Source organism: Tenrec ecaudatus, assembly GCF_050624435.1.
Source record: "Tenrec ecaudatus isolate mTenEca1 chromosome 11 unlocalized genomic scaffold, mTenEca1.hap1 SUPER_11_unloc_2, whole genome shotgun sequence".
In the NCBI taxonomy this organism is placed as follows: Eukaryota; Metazoa; Chordata; class Mammalia; order Afrosoricida; family Tenrecidae; genus Tenrec; species Tenrec ecaudatus.
In genome coordinates this window covers 1566698-1580994 of record NW_027457630.1, presented here as the reverse complement: position 1 = coordinate 1580994, position 14297 = coordinate 1566698, and the positions used below count along the sequence as shown (strand labels likewise).

The 14297-nt window shown below is 36.4% G+C and overlaps 1 protein-coding gene across 4 annotated transcripts in view; it reads left to right on the top strand.

Annotated features, from left to right (window-relative positions):
• The window catches only part of LOC142435924 (thyrotropin-releasing hormone-degrading ectoenzyme-like), a 334108-nt gene that overhangs the window by 196989 nt on the left and 122822 nt on the right, over positions 1 to 14297 (top strand). The window lies entirely within an intron of this gene.

The window sequence follows — 14297 nt, the reverse complement described above, 5'->3', positions numbered from 1 at the left end:
AGACTGAGTCAATGTAAGAAAGTACACTTCAAATCAGGCAGTTTTAAAATTTATATATAGAATGCCCTGGTAAGGGATTGGAGGGGTGAAGGGAGGGCAAGTATAGAGATCAAAAGTAATAAGTAAATAGAAGTGCTCATATTAGTTTACTCATGCTGTGTCCTATCACCTTGGGAAATTAGGATGCTGGACTTCATCATCCATTATTATGTAGGATTGGTGGGGAATATTTTAAACTTACATGAATGGATAGCATCTCCAAGTTAGCTTGATGTGAATAAAAGTGTTAGGGAGATTCATGAACATTTTCTGGTGGCTGATATTGGAACTCCATTTAAGAAAACATGAAGTCTTCACTGTTGTATTGAGATAAATACTGGTACAGCAGCTATACTATACAATACGATACGATACTATAGTATACGATACGATACTATAGGTGTAGGAAGGAGCTGGGCTCCACAGCAGTTAGAATGGAAAGATTGGCCCTGGGTTCTCACCCAGCCATGCTGCCGGGGACAGACTTGCAGGTCTGCTGCCATACAGATGAAAACCCAATTCTGCGCCATCAGGTTGATGGCGACTCCTAGCCCCCCTAAACACAGGGTTGAACTAGCCTGGGAGTTTCTGAGACTGTGGCTGGGGCTGGGAGTAGGACCCCCTTCTTTCTCCAGCGGAAGAGCTGGAGGCTTCAAACTGCTGACTTTGCAGTTTGTTCTACTCTCGTCAAGATGGGGGCACATGGAGGTTAAAGGCTCAAGTAGAGAGAGGCCTTCACCAGGTATGAGGAGTTGCCTTTTGCAATTAAACTGCTCGAACACGCAGAATAACACTCCTCCCTTCACCCTGTCGGGATCTGCCTGTCACTGCTTCGTCCCCTTCTCTGGGTCCCCACAGCTGTCAAAGGCTGCCCTGATCACCCACCGTCTGGCCCCAGGCGAAACACGCTTCGGCATGGACCACGAAGTACACAAAAACGACTTGACTGTGGCGAAGCCAGATTGGGGCCATGCCTTTGAGAATGAACAGTCTGACACAGGCCTCCCCGATGCAGAAAAACAGAAAGGACACCCAGATGACAGAACAAATATTGAACAAAAATACTCTGCCAGCCCATAACCTGCATCAGAGGTGTCAGCCAGGAGCCTGGCTCTTCACAGGGGAAAGTCTCTCAGCATGAGTAAGCAGTTTTAGCACAGAGCGCTTAGCTTCTGCTGGCATTATAAAACCACCTGGATGGTTCTGAATCTGAGAAATTGGTATATAAAAATGTTGAGGAAAATTAAAATCCCCTTGGTGGCGTAGTGTTAAAGTGCTCAGCCGCCAGCAAAGATGGCATGTCGAAGCTGCCAGCCACTCCCTGGCAGAAAGGGGGAGCAGTGTGCTCCCATTAAGACAGCAGACCGGGACAACCCTAAGGCAGTTGTACCCCGACCTGTTGGAGGACCATGCGTCAGAATCCATTTAATGGCAAACAGAGCAAAAAATATATATACATGACATTCTATTATTTAAAATAATTTTCCTAGTAGGACAGAATCCATCTCTAGATGAGAATTTACTATTCCCCACTTAGATTATTGCTTAATTTATATTAATGTTCAGTTAAAGCTTGAAAATCAAGTCTGTGTGCTCCTTGTACAAGCCTTCCGAGGTCTCTAGAAGAGACATTGCTGACGTGCTAAAATAAATGTTTCCCACGGCTCTCGACTTTTCAGCTACTGACTTGGATCGTTCATTGGAGGGGCAACTGGGAACTCACAGACAATATTTGAGATTAAAGGGTTTTATTTAAGGAAGTTTACAGATTACATACAATCAAGGTGAAAAATACATAGGACATGGTTGTCCTGTCAGGAGAAGTCACCAAGTTCTCTTCCAGGTGATAACAAAGACCCAGCAAGCATGGCACTCCTGTGTAAGGTTCAGCCCAAAGCACTTAGGTCCAGCTCTGTGCATCAGCAAACCCAGTTAAGTGGCCAAAGGCCCCCCACTCTACAGGCCAGCCGTAGGTCCCAAAGCACCCAGCTTTACTGATCATGACTTTCGCTTTGCCATGACTGTTCTGTGGGACAATTATCATTACCTCTTACCTGTAACATTTTGAATGTGTAATGTAATTATTTTTCCATATGTAATAAATGTATATCCTAGCTGTTAAGTAGAGGAAGAATGAATCTTTGCTATTTCTAACAATTGCATATATTTAGTAATGTGTTTAAGTGCATAAAATCCTTGGTAGGACTTTGGTACACAGGAAGTTGTGAATTTTCGTAGTTTGTTTTTCCTTCATTTCATTATAAATTTAATACATTTCACTGTTAACTAATACCACCTGAAGCATGGGGCACCTCCTGGGAGTCTTGGGCGACAGGGCATTCTGTGTGTCCGCACACTCACCCTTTCCTTATGGGCCCCACCTGCAGCAGTCTCCGGAGGGTTTCCCTGTGTGCATCAATGCTTCGTGAATGTTAGTAGCAACTCCTGGGTGTGATTTTTCTCATTCCACTTTTTAAAACGTACCAATTCTTTTCCATGTTAGTACAATCAGAATTCTTAAGAACTACTGAAGAAAGGGATATATTTTTTGAAAATTTTCTATTGTTACTTAAAATATGATATCCATATGATCAGTTAAACAGAAACAACAAGAACATAATCTAACTACACACATTAATTTTTTCTAATCACTTTTTAAAATATTACATACTACTAGAGTCTTAGACTTATTTAGAGGGTCTTTAGATGTTTTTAGTCGTATATATTGTTTGCTTTTTAATTAATATCTGTTTGGCTTCACAATTTAGATCGTCAATTCAATGTGGAAGATATACACCTATAAAGTCTTGTTCATAAAGTTAGTCTATGTCTTACAGAGAAATTGATTTGGTCTTTCATTTTACTTATACTCCACCCAGTTCCTTTTGGTCTAATTACAGAGAGTAATTAATTGAATGTCTCCAATATCTATTGTTTGCAAGTACACACAAAAAATAAACTTGTGTTTTAAATTGAAAATTAGATCCAGCATTTAGATTAGATCCAGGTACTATTGCCTCTTAACTTATTTTTCCAATTAACCAAAATAGATTAATTATCTTTGGTGAGGGATGCTGTTTAAAAAATAATAAAATAATCTGGCTGTGATGTTCCCACGGTGTGTCCATTGTCATATATTTATCACATGTTTTTCATTGCATGCGTCGAGGCCTCTCTTAAGGAACATAAATTGTTTTGTTCACTAACTTCTATCCAAAGAACCAGGTTAGGCAACAATAAATTGGTTCTTTCATGATGGATTATGTGGAGTCAGTTACAGTGTAACAGGGTACCTTCACATGGTTGGCACTCAGAAATGTTTCTCTGATTAAGTTCAGCTTATCATTTAAAATTCAGAATGTCAAGGATGGCCTTTTGACTTTTGACTTTGGGGATAGCAGTTGTTATGACATAATGAATTTTCCTCTTTTCCATCTGACATATTACTCTTGATGAATTCCCATGTATTAATTGTGAGTGTGAGAAATGAACTCTGTGACACGTAAAACAATTATGTGTCGAGGGACCGATTCAGCACTGCTCTTCCCAAATCTCCAGAAAGACGCCCATTTTATGATCAGTCACTTGGCGTCTCCCCTGGTTCTCAGTTCTTCAGTCGCTCTCCAGTTATGAAGCTGACACAGTATAGCTTCTTATATCACAAACAAAATATATGACTTTAATACTCATTGCTCGCTTGTTGTGAAGTCTTGCCAATGACACAATGATAAAAGCAAACTAAAACAACAAGACAGGCCCACGTCAGCAAGTCCATTCTGACTCGTCATGACCCTGCATAGGGTTACTGACCCTGTAAACGTGTACAGTTGCTGATTGCCCCACTTTCCTCCCGTGGGACAGTTCTTAGCTTTGAACTTCCAGCTGTTTAGCAATAGCACAATGATTAGTTGAAGGAATCAGGTTATATTTCAAGAAAATAAAATATAATGCTTGAACGCAATGTAAAATCATCTATCATTAACTGGTTAGCCTTTCAGATTAAATAGATACTTTATGTAAACATATAGGCCTTGATTTTTATTACTATAAAAGGCAAACCTTATCAAATGTTTCTCTTTTATAACTCTGACCCACATTTGAACATTAAGTATCGGTGGTGCTTGGCCAATCCATTTGGAAATTTCATTTAAATCAGCAGGACATTAGGTGTGCCCTGTCGGGTGCATTGTGTTTATATGGATTTTAGGGGGATCTTGTCAGTCTTGTTTTATTCTCTTTGCCTGAATCACCTTATGTGTGCCATATTAACCTTATGGAAATATAATAAAATATCTCTCTGAACAGTTATAAAATAAATAAGGAGAAATTGGTGAAATGTGAATACATAAAATCACTAGTGTTTAATGTTAAAACAATAGAAATGAATTATTTTAAGATTCAAATCAATATATACTGTAGTATTTAGCCACTTTTAACTCCTAATGCAAACATTTTGGGTTTTTTTGGCAAAGTATATTATTAGGAGATCTCTTCTACATTGACAGAAAACTTCTGAGTGCACAGTCTTCTTGGTGAGATAGAAACAATGAATTAGAATCTACTTTGATGTCTGAGTGCTTTTTTTATTGTTGTTTTTGGTAGCTTCCCTAAAAAGCATTAATAAAAATCCCTCTGAAGATGCATGTTTTTCAAATGAACACCAATTTGTATTTTTAAAGCTACTCTTCTATTTTGCAACTACCTGTGGCAGATTCCATTAACCATTGTGGTAGGAAATAGAAGCCATGTGTCTTCAGAAGCAATTATTTGGGTGTCTAACAAATCAGGTAAGATATATATTCTCCCCTGTGGACAATTGGTTTCAGATAATTGTTCAGCAACTTAACCTCTGGTTTCTGGGGTTATAAAAATGTGCATAAAGACAAACTAGAAAGAGAAGATGGAAGAATGATAATCACCTCTACAAGATAAGAAAGCATAAGAGGATCTCTTCGGTATAATTTCTGACTCATCCAATTTCACCCTGCCTATATAATTCTTGTTTATTCGTTCCTTTCATGGTGAAGAGAAAACATTTAAATGCTTTTGTAGATCTCATCGTAGCTGTTTTAAACTGTATAATTTCATAATCACACATTTAATTAAAATGTAAGCAGAACTCCCATTAGAGCAGCGTCTCACAAACTGAAACTGAGGCAACAGTTTTAATCCCATTCCACTGTCTTTGCATTTTCAGACTATCTCTTTTAGAGACCAGAGAAGCAATATCCTTCATGGGATTAGATAATTATAATTATTGGATTTGAAGGGAGAGGATTAGAGTTGTCCTCAAAGTGCACCCTTTGGGGGTCAAACCTCAAGGTGCAGGGAGAAGAGCCAGTTCATTGTCTTTCTACCCACAGACCCAGTGCTATCAAATAGATTCCAACTCCCAGCAGTCCTCGGACACGGGAGCACTGCCCCTTAGGGTGTCCCAGGCTGTACCTGCACGCACAGGACACCGGTGTCCTCTTTCACCCCCAGAGGAGCTGTGAGACTGAACCAGGGACGCTTAGTTAGCAGCTGTTGCTCTTTGACCCCAGCACCACCAGGGCTCATTATTGTCTGTGTAAATGGCGCCAAACAGGAGAGGGGCCTATTTGCAATCACTCACAGAAGAGTACTTGAGTCCCTTCTAAGTCCTTCATGGACAGCAGGGTCCACATGAGGGTTCCTTTTGCTCCGCTTCCCAGCGAGTTGGAGAAAAGGCGATGATCATCTTCTATTAACACTTCAGTGGCACTAAGAAGGTCACATTTTTCTACCTTTTTCCCCTTGCTGCTTTCACCAATGCTGTTAGTGTATTTTAATTCTTTATGCTATAAACATCATTTTGAGCATATATCTTTTGTTTTAAGTAAATAAACAAATGTTTGTTTCATTTCATACATGGCACAGTTAAGTACTCAAAATAGATGCATGGCTACATATAGGCAAAATGTACTGAATCCAGAATGTAATCTGACTATCAGAAACATAAACACTTGTAATTCCCAGGGGTGAAGGTTACTCATAATTTCGTGTTAATGTAATTTTAATATGAAACTGCATATTATAAAGAGTTACAATTCCATTCACGTTTATTGTATATAAGACATTCACATGTAATGTGGTGGTACATTGAAATGCTGACTGTAACATTTATTGGTTTCTTCTCCTTTAAAATAACTCATTACAATTTGTTCTTTTAATTGCTTTGAGTTAGCATTTATTTCGTGATTCTGAATTCACACTTACTATCTTATTTTCCTTTATAATTCTCTTTTATCCCCATGAAGCACTTTTACTTGAATACATAATATGTTATTACATGGTGAATGAAACTAGGGAGTTGTAATTGTCCAACGATTTGAATTATGCCATCCCTCCATACATTTCTTAGAAACATGAGACATAATAATCTTCAGAAATAAACTACGACATATCCCTTTGAAATGTAGAGTGGAAATGAGAAAGTTAAAGAAATGTAGAAGTACTTACTGATTATATATTTGAATCAGCCTAAACACTCAGCTTAGAAGGTGAGGGCTATAGGGAGTCTGTTCTTACTGGAAACCTGCTGGAGAAGGTATTTCCTCTTTATCCTTTACTTTCTCCTTTTTGGGAAGACCATAAGCCTTCCCTTGACCAATACAGGTTGTACTTGAGAGATTGCTTCATCTTGAGTTATTAATCAGGATAATGACAGTCCATTCTTTCAACATGTTTGCCTTAAATATCACCAATGTTAATATGAAGAACTGCTATGAACAACTGCACAGGTATACGCTTTAAAACTCTAGGGGATGCTATTTATGAAGGGGGTATTGTGAGTGGCACATCCCCACCCCACAGTCAGGCACTGCACACATATCAGAGTGTAAGGTGTCCTTTTGTTTCAATCCCAGCAGTGTTCTCTATTTGACACGAACATGGTAACACTTAATACTTAAGGTTGCTCAATACCGTCAAGTGTTTACTCAATAGCAAGTAAGTTTTCCACATGTCACTTGAAGGCCTTATAAATGCTTTATAAATGCACAAATTGGGGTGACCGATTCCCAGTGAAGCTAAAAATAAAAGTCATCTTTCTAGTTTGCCTTTTTCAGTGTCATTTTACCTATGCACCATCTTCTCTTGAAGTCCTGAACTTCGATGAGGCCTAGTAAAAACCTGACACCACACTATAATTAGGTAAAAAGAAAAGATTGGTTAACCTCAACTTCTTTTATATGTTATCTCCTATTTTATTCAAAACAAACAACTAATGTACATGAAAAGTATCTGCATTAAGCCAGGGAGAAAAACGCATTGGTCAATTGTTATAAACACATGTAAAAAAAAAGCCAAATTTTAATGACAACAACCAGATCAATGTTTTGTAATTTTTCATGGTCAGTAAAGATTTTATTTCACATATATTCACACAAGGCCATAGTTAATTATAAAGTTTAAATTTGATTATCATCATCATATTTTCTTGAGAGTTAAATTTTTGAAGCCCTTTGGATAAATATATAATTATTTCTAAAGATGACATAAAACGCTACCTAAAGTATTAAGTCAATTTTTAAGTTATTAGAAACAGCCAAAATTTTTTCTCTCTTTCATTTTCACTGAGAAAATACCAACAATCTAGGCATTATAAATGTAATAGCTTGCATATTTACTGGATATTTGCTTACCCAAGAGTGGAAGGCAATACATTCAGTTACATTTTAGGAAAGAACACAGTCAGAATAGAGTAGACACTGGCTCTGAAAGGTCAGTAAACACTAAACTAGTGCTGAAGTGCTCTCACCTTTGCCTTCAGCATTGGCTTACTTGAGACTCAGAAGCCCTTAGAAGCAATATGATTTTAATCCCCATCTTCTAAATGAGTTTATTACAATTTGATGGTAACTTGGATCAAGTCCGTTGGCAAATTAGGTAAAGAGCTAGGTCTAGGGCTGTGATTTTCTTCTGTTATTTTTAATACTTCTCTCATGAGCACACCCTTATTTACCGTGGATAAAATTGTAAAGTTTTGTTAGGCTGTCTGGGCGATCTCTTAGTTATGTAACACTTTGTCATTGGGTGTATGCCAGTGACTCTTAAAGAGCTACAGAACATTATCTCATTTAATTCTCTTACAAGTTTAGGGAGGAAGTCCACCTAAGTTATCACAGAGTTTATTGTGTATTTCCAGTTTTGTTATCCTGGTTGACATTTCTTCTCATCTGCAGCCAGCCAAGTTTGTAAAGAATATATCACCTTCTTCTTTTGGTCCTGGGGTGTGTGTGTTGGGTGTGTGTGTTGGGTGTGTGTGTTGGGTGTGTGTTGGGTGTGTGGTGGTGGTAAATGAATGATAAGAACTAAAATATTTTAAAGTATTAACTGCTCTGTGTTTTGATATGGCCTAAGACTTGTGTCATTTTGGGAACATTCCAAATAGAAATTTTAATTATTATTACCGACCCTCAAAATATAGCTTCCATAATTTTTTATGGTTCTCATCATGCACTGTACATCACGAGGCCATGGAAAAAGAACACTTTAAAATTCATTGCTTGCCATTAGTTAATTTGAAGAATATTTTAGGGATATAATTAACTAGAACTGAAAAGGTATTTAAGAATGTATTACTATATCTTGCCAGGGATTATTTCTCTACAGATTTCACTTATACCAGAGACATAAAAATATTCACGAACAGTAATAACCTTCAGGTTTTAGTTATCAGTTTAATAATGGCAAACGTAAAAGCAGGAGATGGCTGCCTTTTATTTCCTTTCCTTCTTTTTTACTGACCAGACTACATAAAAGGGGTAAGAATTGCTTTTATCATTTATACATACATATTATTTTAATTTGAGTATAGATTTAAATTTTTGAATAAAATTGATTTAAAAACAAGAGCCAATTATATCACATGAGATTTATATAAAAGATGAGCATGAAATAACTTTTAAATTATATTTAATAATTATAAATCATGACAATTTGAAACCTGTAAAACCCTAAATTATATGATCAGATATGAGGCTTGAATTTTAAATATTATCACCTATAAAGTGACTACTTAAGGAGTGGGGAGATCCAATTTATTCTGTGAATTCAGACATGATTTTAATATTTTATAAGGAATAGATCATTGTGAACTTACAGATGCATGAAAATAAAGTCAAAGTTGATCAACAGAAACAGCATCCTTAATGTTTCAATTTTATTTTTTATACTTGCCACATGTTCTTGTTAACTATATCTCTTGTCATCATTGCATCCATAAAATGGGGATGATATTCTAAAGCTTCTTTATAGCAATTGTGTGGATAAACATTGAAGTTTTGAAGAAAAGGAGATTATAAAGTCTCATAGGTAGAGAAAATCATTCATACTCTAAAATAGAACTTGATAGACTTTTCCTTCTGCATACCACTATTAAACTAGAGATCAATTGTCAGCCTAAGAGAATGTATACCATTTCTTTTCCATTGAATTGTAGCATTGAAAGGGACCTTATAGGTCATTGTTTGTCCATCAGGTTATAGGTAAAGTGGTTTTAAAAAAGGAATATGCTATCGAAGTTTAAACATTTATGTATATAGATGTATAGTCGGGCATGACTTTCTTGCCCCTATTCTAGTTTATTTTAACTGTCATATTTCTCCTTTCAAATTAAAAAGAGAGAAGGAATGTGAAAATGTGTATTTTATGATAGTAAAAGCACTATACCACGTTGTGTCAGGAGCATAGACCAGACTAGAAAGAAGCCTAGATGGTGGAAGACCTGAGATGGACTATTTTCAGCTGTGTTGGACAATTGAATTACAACTGTCTGAACCTCGTTTGCACGGGTACTACATATAAATGTGGCCAAAGTACAGTGCTTTGAAACATTAAATATTAGATTTTTTTCAATAGTTTGGGATTATATTTTAGTGGACTGTAATAGGTGCCTCTTCATCTTGCTGGCATGTTTGGACTAAATCTTCCACTTCATTCCAGTTTTGAGCAATTAATGACCACTTTTGTCCACGATACCTTTTGTGGTAGTAGAATTATTTTCTGATGGACTCTATGTAAAGAGATTCCATTCAAAAACTATATGTTTGAATGCGTCCTTGGGGAAATAATAGGAAAACCTGATTTGGAGTCTGAGATGTAAAAACATTGACAATGGACTGAAGCTGACTCCAATGGGCTGCACATGGTCTCTGTGATACATTTTCTGGTGTGAGCTATCATGGAAATGATTTATTTTTCCCTTGGGCATGAGACACTGTTTTAGCATAAGCTCTGCTGAATCCTGGAGGCTTTGTAGATAGAGAACATGAACACATGCTATAGTAAACGGTGGCATAGCAAGCTAAGCATTTGGACTGCAAGCTGGTTCAAACTAGCCAGCTGTTCCTTCAGAGAAAGATGAGGCTAGCTGACCTCATAACCAGGAGCAGCAGTTCCGTTCTTCCCGATAGGGTCACTGTGAGTTAGAACTGACTCCATGGAAGTGGTTTTATACATGTATACGTGTACACTTACATATATTTCCTTACATTTATGCACAAAGATTAAAAATATTTTATTTAAAGAGTATGCAGGTTCTAGGACACATAAGGTCTGAAAGCATCCACAATGAAGTACAAAATCATTGGAATTGTGACCTATGGTGTGTAAATAAATAAGGAAACAATTGAAAATGAATAGCATTCTCCATATGTACCATATTTGAAGGAGTTAAATGTGTAAGAAGTTATAAGATTGTTTTTACCAGCTCGCTTTCTTTAATTGAATTACCTGGCTAATATAATCAAGTTACTATTTTCCAAGGTGATTCCAATAAGCAGAATTTATTATCTTTGTTTTTAATTATGTGTAGAAATATTAGAGTCTTAAGTAAATGCAGTTTCTTTTTCCGGCGTTATTGATGATGCTGCATCATCTGTTATTTATAGTATTTCCAAGAAAGCACAAGGAAGAGGCAAGGAACACCCATGACTCTGAAATAAATGAGCTCGATTGTTTTAATAACTTTCTTACTGAATGCGTTAAGAGAATGTAGTTCTCAAAACTTTTCCCTTCATTCTAATCATACTATATGCATATATAGTCTATGTCACACAGACACAAGTACATGTTAGGTCACATGTATGTTGAAAAAACAATTATGTGTAGGGGATAGGGATTTTATCAGGAATAGAGGCTAGTTATAACCTACTAAACATTTACTAGTATATCCTAGATGCAAATGATTACGTGAAAGATTAGCTTTTAATTGAGCAATAATAATTATTAGTAACTTTACACTTGGTATTAAGAAAATATACTTTATATATCATTAACATCTAAATCTATTTCATCCTGAAAAACATGCTGTTTGTAGAGCACCACAGGATCACTTCTCTGGGCAAAGGAAGCTGGTTGTTGGGGAACATCAAACAAACCAGATACTTTAGGGTCAACTATGACCTAAGGAATTGGAGATTATTAATCGAACAGTTAATAAGGAACCATGAGGTAAATTCTGGATTTTCTCTTTAAGATCCGTTTTCAGATGTGAACCCTGGATTTTAATTCTAAATTTCTAACCAGGACAATATTTTTCTGGTTGGCCTCATAGGTTCTCTCAGTCAGTAACCGAGCAGGTTTGATCGACGATGCCTTCAGCCTAGCCAGGTAGGTGTGTTTTCCTATGCAACTACCCAATCAAGACTCACACTAGTGAGACTTTCTCTATTAAACTCAATCGCGTGTATGTTTTGAGTAATCTTTTGAAATAATTTGTTTCATGTGCTCTGGGGGTGGGATATGAATTATAATCATATAATCTTGATCAATAGTTAGCCATAGGGTGTTTCTGAGTCAGAAGAAGCTTGATCAATTTCTACTGAAAATTCGATTGACCACTCGAGATTAATAATTGCTTCACCATTTCACTAATTAACTCTACAAAATGGCCATTGCACCATATTTAATGTTTGATAGACTACACTTTTCAGTGTTAGCAGTTTTTTTCTCTTACATAGATTAGTATATCTTTTTAAAATGTGGTGCATTATGAAAAGCTATTGCTTTCAGAAACAGGTAGTTCCAAATTTTGATTAAAAATGCAGATTAAACATCTCAAGAAAAGAGTCATAACAATCTTATAGTAGCATTTTCATTGATATTTTTCATAATTTGTTATACTATTAAAGTAAATCATGCTTTGCATAATTAAATAAAATTATTTAAATTAAATAATTTGAAAATAAACCCAAGTGATTTATTCAGTTTGGAGACGAACTAGTAAAACAGCTCAGTTCTGAATTGTTTGTACTGCTTCACATGCAAATTTTAATTTACTAATTTGATTTTACAAGCTACAGATTAGGACACAGTGGTTCTCTTAACTTAAGTGTTTGTCATTATTCGTTATGTTAATTCTCCTATGATACTGTGAAAACCACCTAGAGATGTCTCGTGCATTAGGCACTGTCTCATAACGGGACATTAAACTGCTTTCACAGTGTGCACATCCCATCACATAGCAACTTTCTTCTGCATGTTAAAAAGCATATAGTTCCCTAGAGCTTTGTATTTAATCAAAACTAATGAGTCTAAATATCGATCCCAGATAATTACTTTGATAGAGGCAAAATCAAAGCTTGGAATCAGGTTTCAGAAAACAGCACTCATTAAATAAATAATAATATATATAAGGAAAACCTCATTTAAAAAAAGGTAAAGGACTTTCAGTGGTTCTTTTAAAAGAAATTTATATCTGGCCTTTGCTGTTTCCTTGTTAAAGAAGCCAAGAACCAGTATCAAAATTTTCTGTTACTTGATGTCAGTGCCTCATTTTGGGTGGAACTTCAGGTTCAAAAATAGCTGCTCACAGAATACTAAGACTAAGGATCATTTAGCAGCAATAAAATGTCTAATACAGTTGTATTTATTCAAAACAGTTGTTTAATTAGAAGCATTTTTTGCTTACAACCAGGTAATTAAGAATTATTCCATATTACAACATCAACTTATTGGGCAAACATTTAGAAATAATAGAGATTGAGAGGATCTCCTTAGATACCGATGTGTGAAAATAATGATTAAGAGGTATTTTTTGCTTGAAAGTATGATGTAAAGACTTTAAAGTATGTTTTAGATACAGTGGAAAGATTAAGTCGACATAGAAGTTCCAAAAAATCCAGAAAGTCAATGAGCATACACTTACTCCAATATTTCACCCAGAGAAAATCAAGACAAGCAAGTAGTGCAATAGATTACCACAGAAAGTTAAAGTAGCTAGAAGAAAACTTATATCATGAACTAACAATTACCTGAAACTTAAAAGGCACCAGACACAAATCTGTGTACAGTTATTCATTTAATGAATAATTGATAAAGCCTTATGAAATATGTAGGATTGGTTGTTGTTGCTGTCGGTGCCCTTATGTCTGTTCTGACGTACAGTTACCCCATGTAAAACAGGACACAACATGCCAGTCCCGTGCCGCGCTCCCCCTCTGTTCTTATGTCCAATCCTATTGTTGCACCACAGCGTCAAGACGTCTTTGTCTCTGCTCCTCTGCTTTACCAAGTGTGCTATTCCTTTCTAGGGGCGGGTCTCCATCATGCCCATAGTAAATGAGATGCAGTTCAAGCAGCATTATGGCTGCCCATCTTCTGAGACAGATTGGTTTATTCACTTCACATGAATTGTATTCTCAATATTTTCTTGCCAGCACCATGATTCAAATGTGTTGACTCTTCTTCAGTCTTCCTTATTCAGTGTCCAACTTATCATGGTCACATGCGTGTGAGGTAATTGAAAAGACCATGGCACCTTAGTCCTCAAAGTAACATCCTTGCCTTTCAAAAGTTTGTTTTTTATATGTCGAATGATCCTGTTACTGTTTTATAAATAAGGAAGCTGAGGATCAGAGAAGTCATTGAACCTGACCACGTAACGCTGCTAGCAATTAACAGGGCATGTGTGTGCATCCAACTTGTAGGACGGTCGAACCCATACTGTTAAAAAGGACAAGAGTCTACACTTCAACAGCAATGCCATTTATTTTAATAAAAGGGAAGTTTACTTTAGAAAACTGAAGGACTTTAAAAAGACATTTCTATAAAGAGGGGGAACCCCCGCCCCCCAAATGGAGAAAAAAGCCCCACTGGGCATAACTTTCACACTATGCATTTTTCTTGGTAGGTGAGTAACTTGCTCTTAGCGCACCCAGTGGCGTCACCTGGGAAAGTTCTTTCTGGTCTCAGTGAATTTTTTTTTTTTTTTGTAGAAGTAATATCACTGGAAA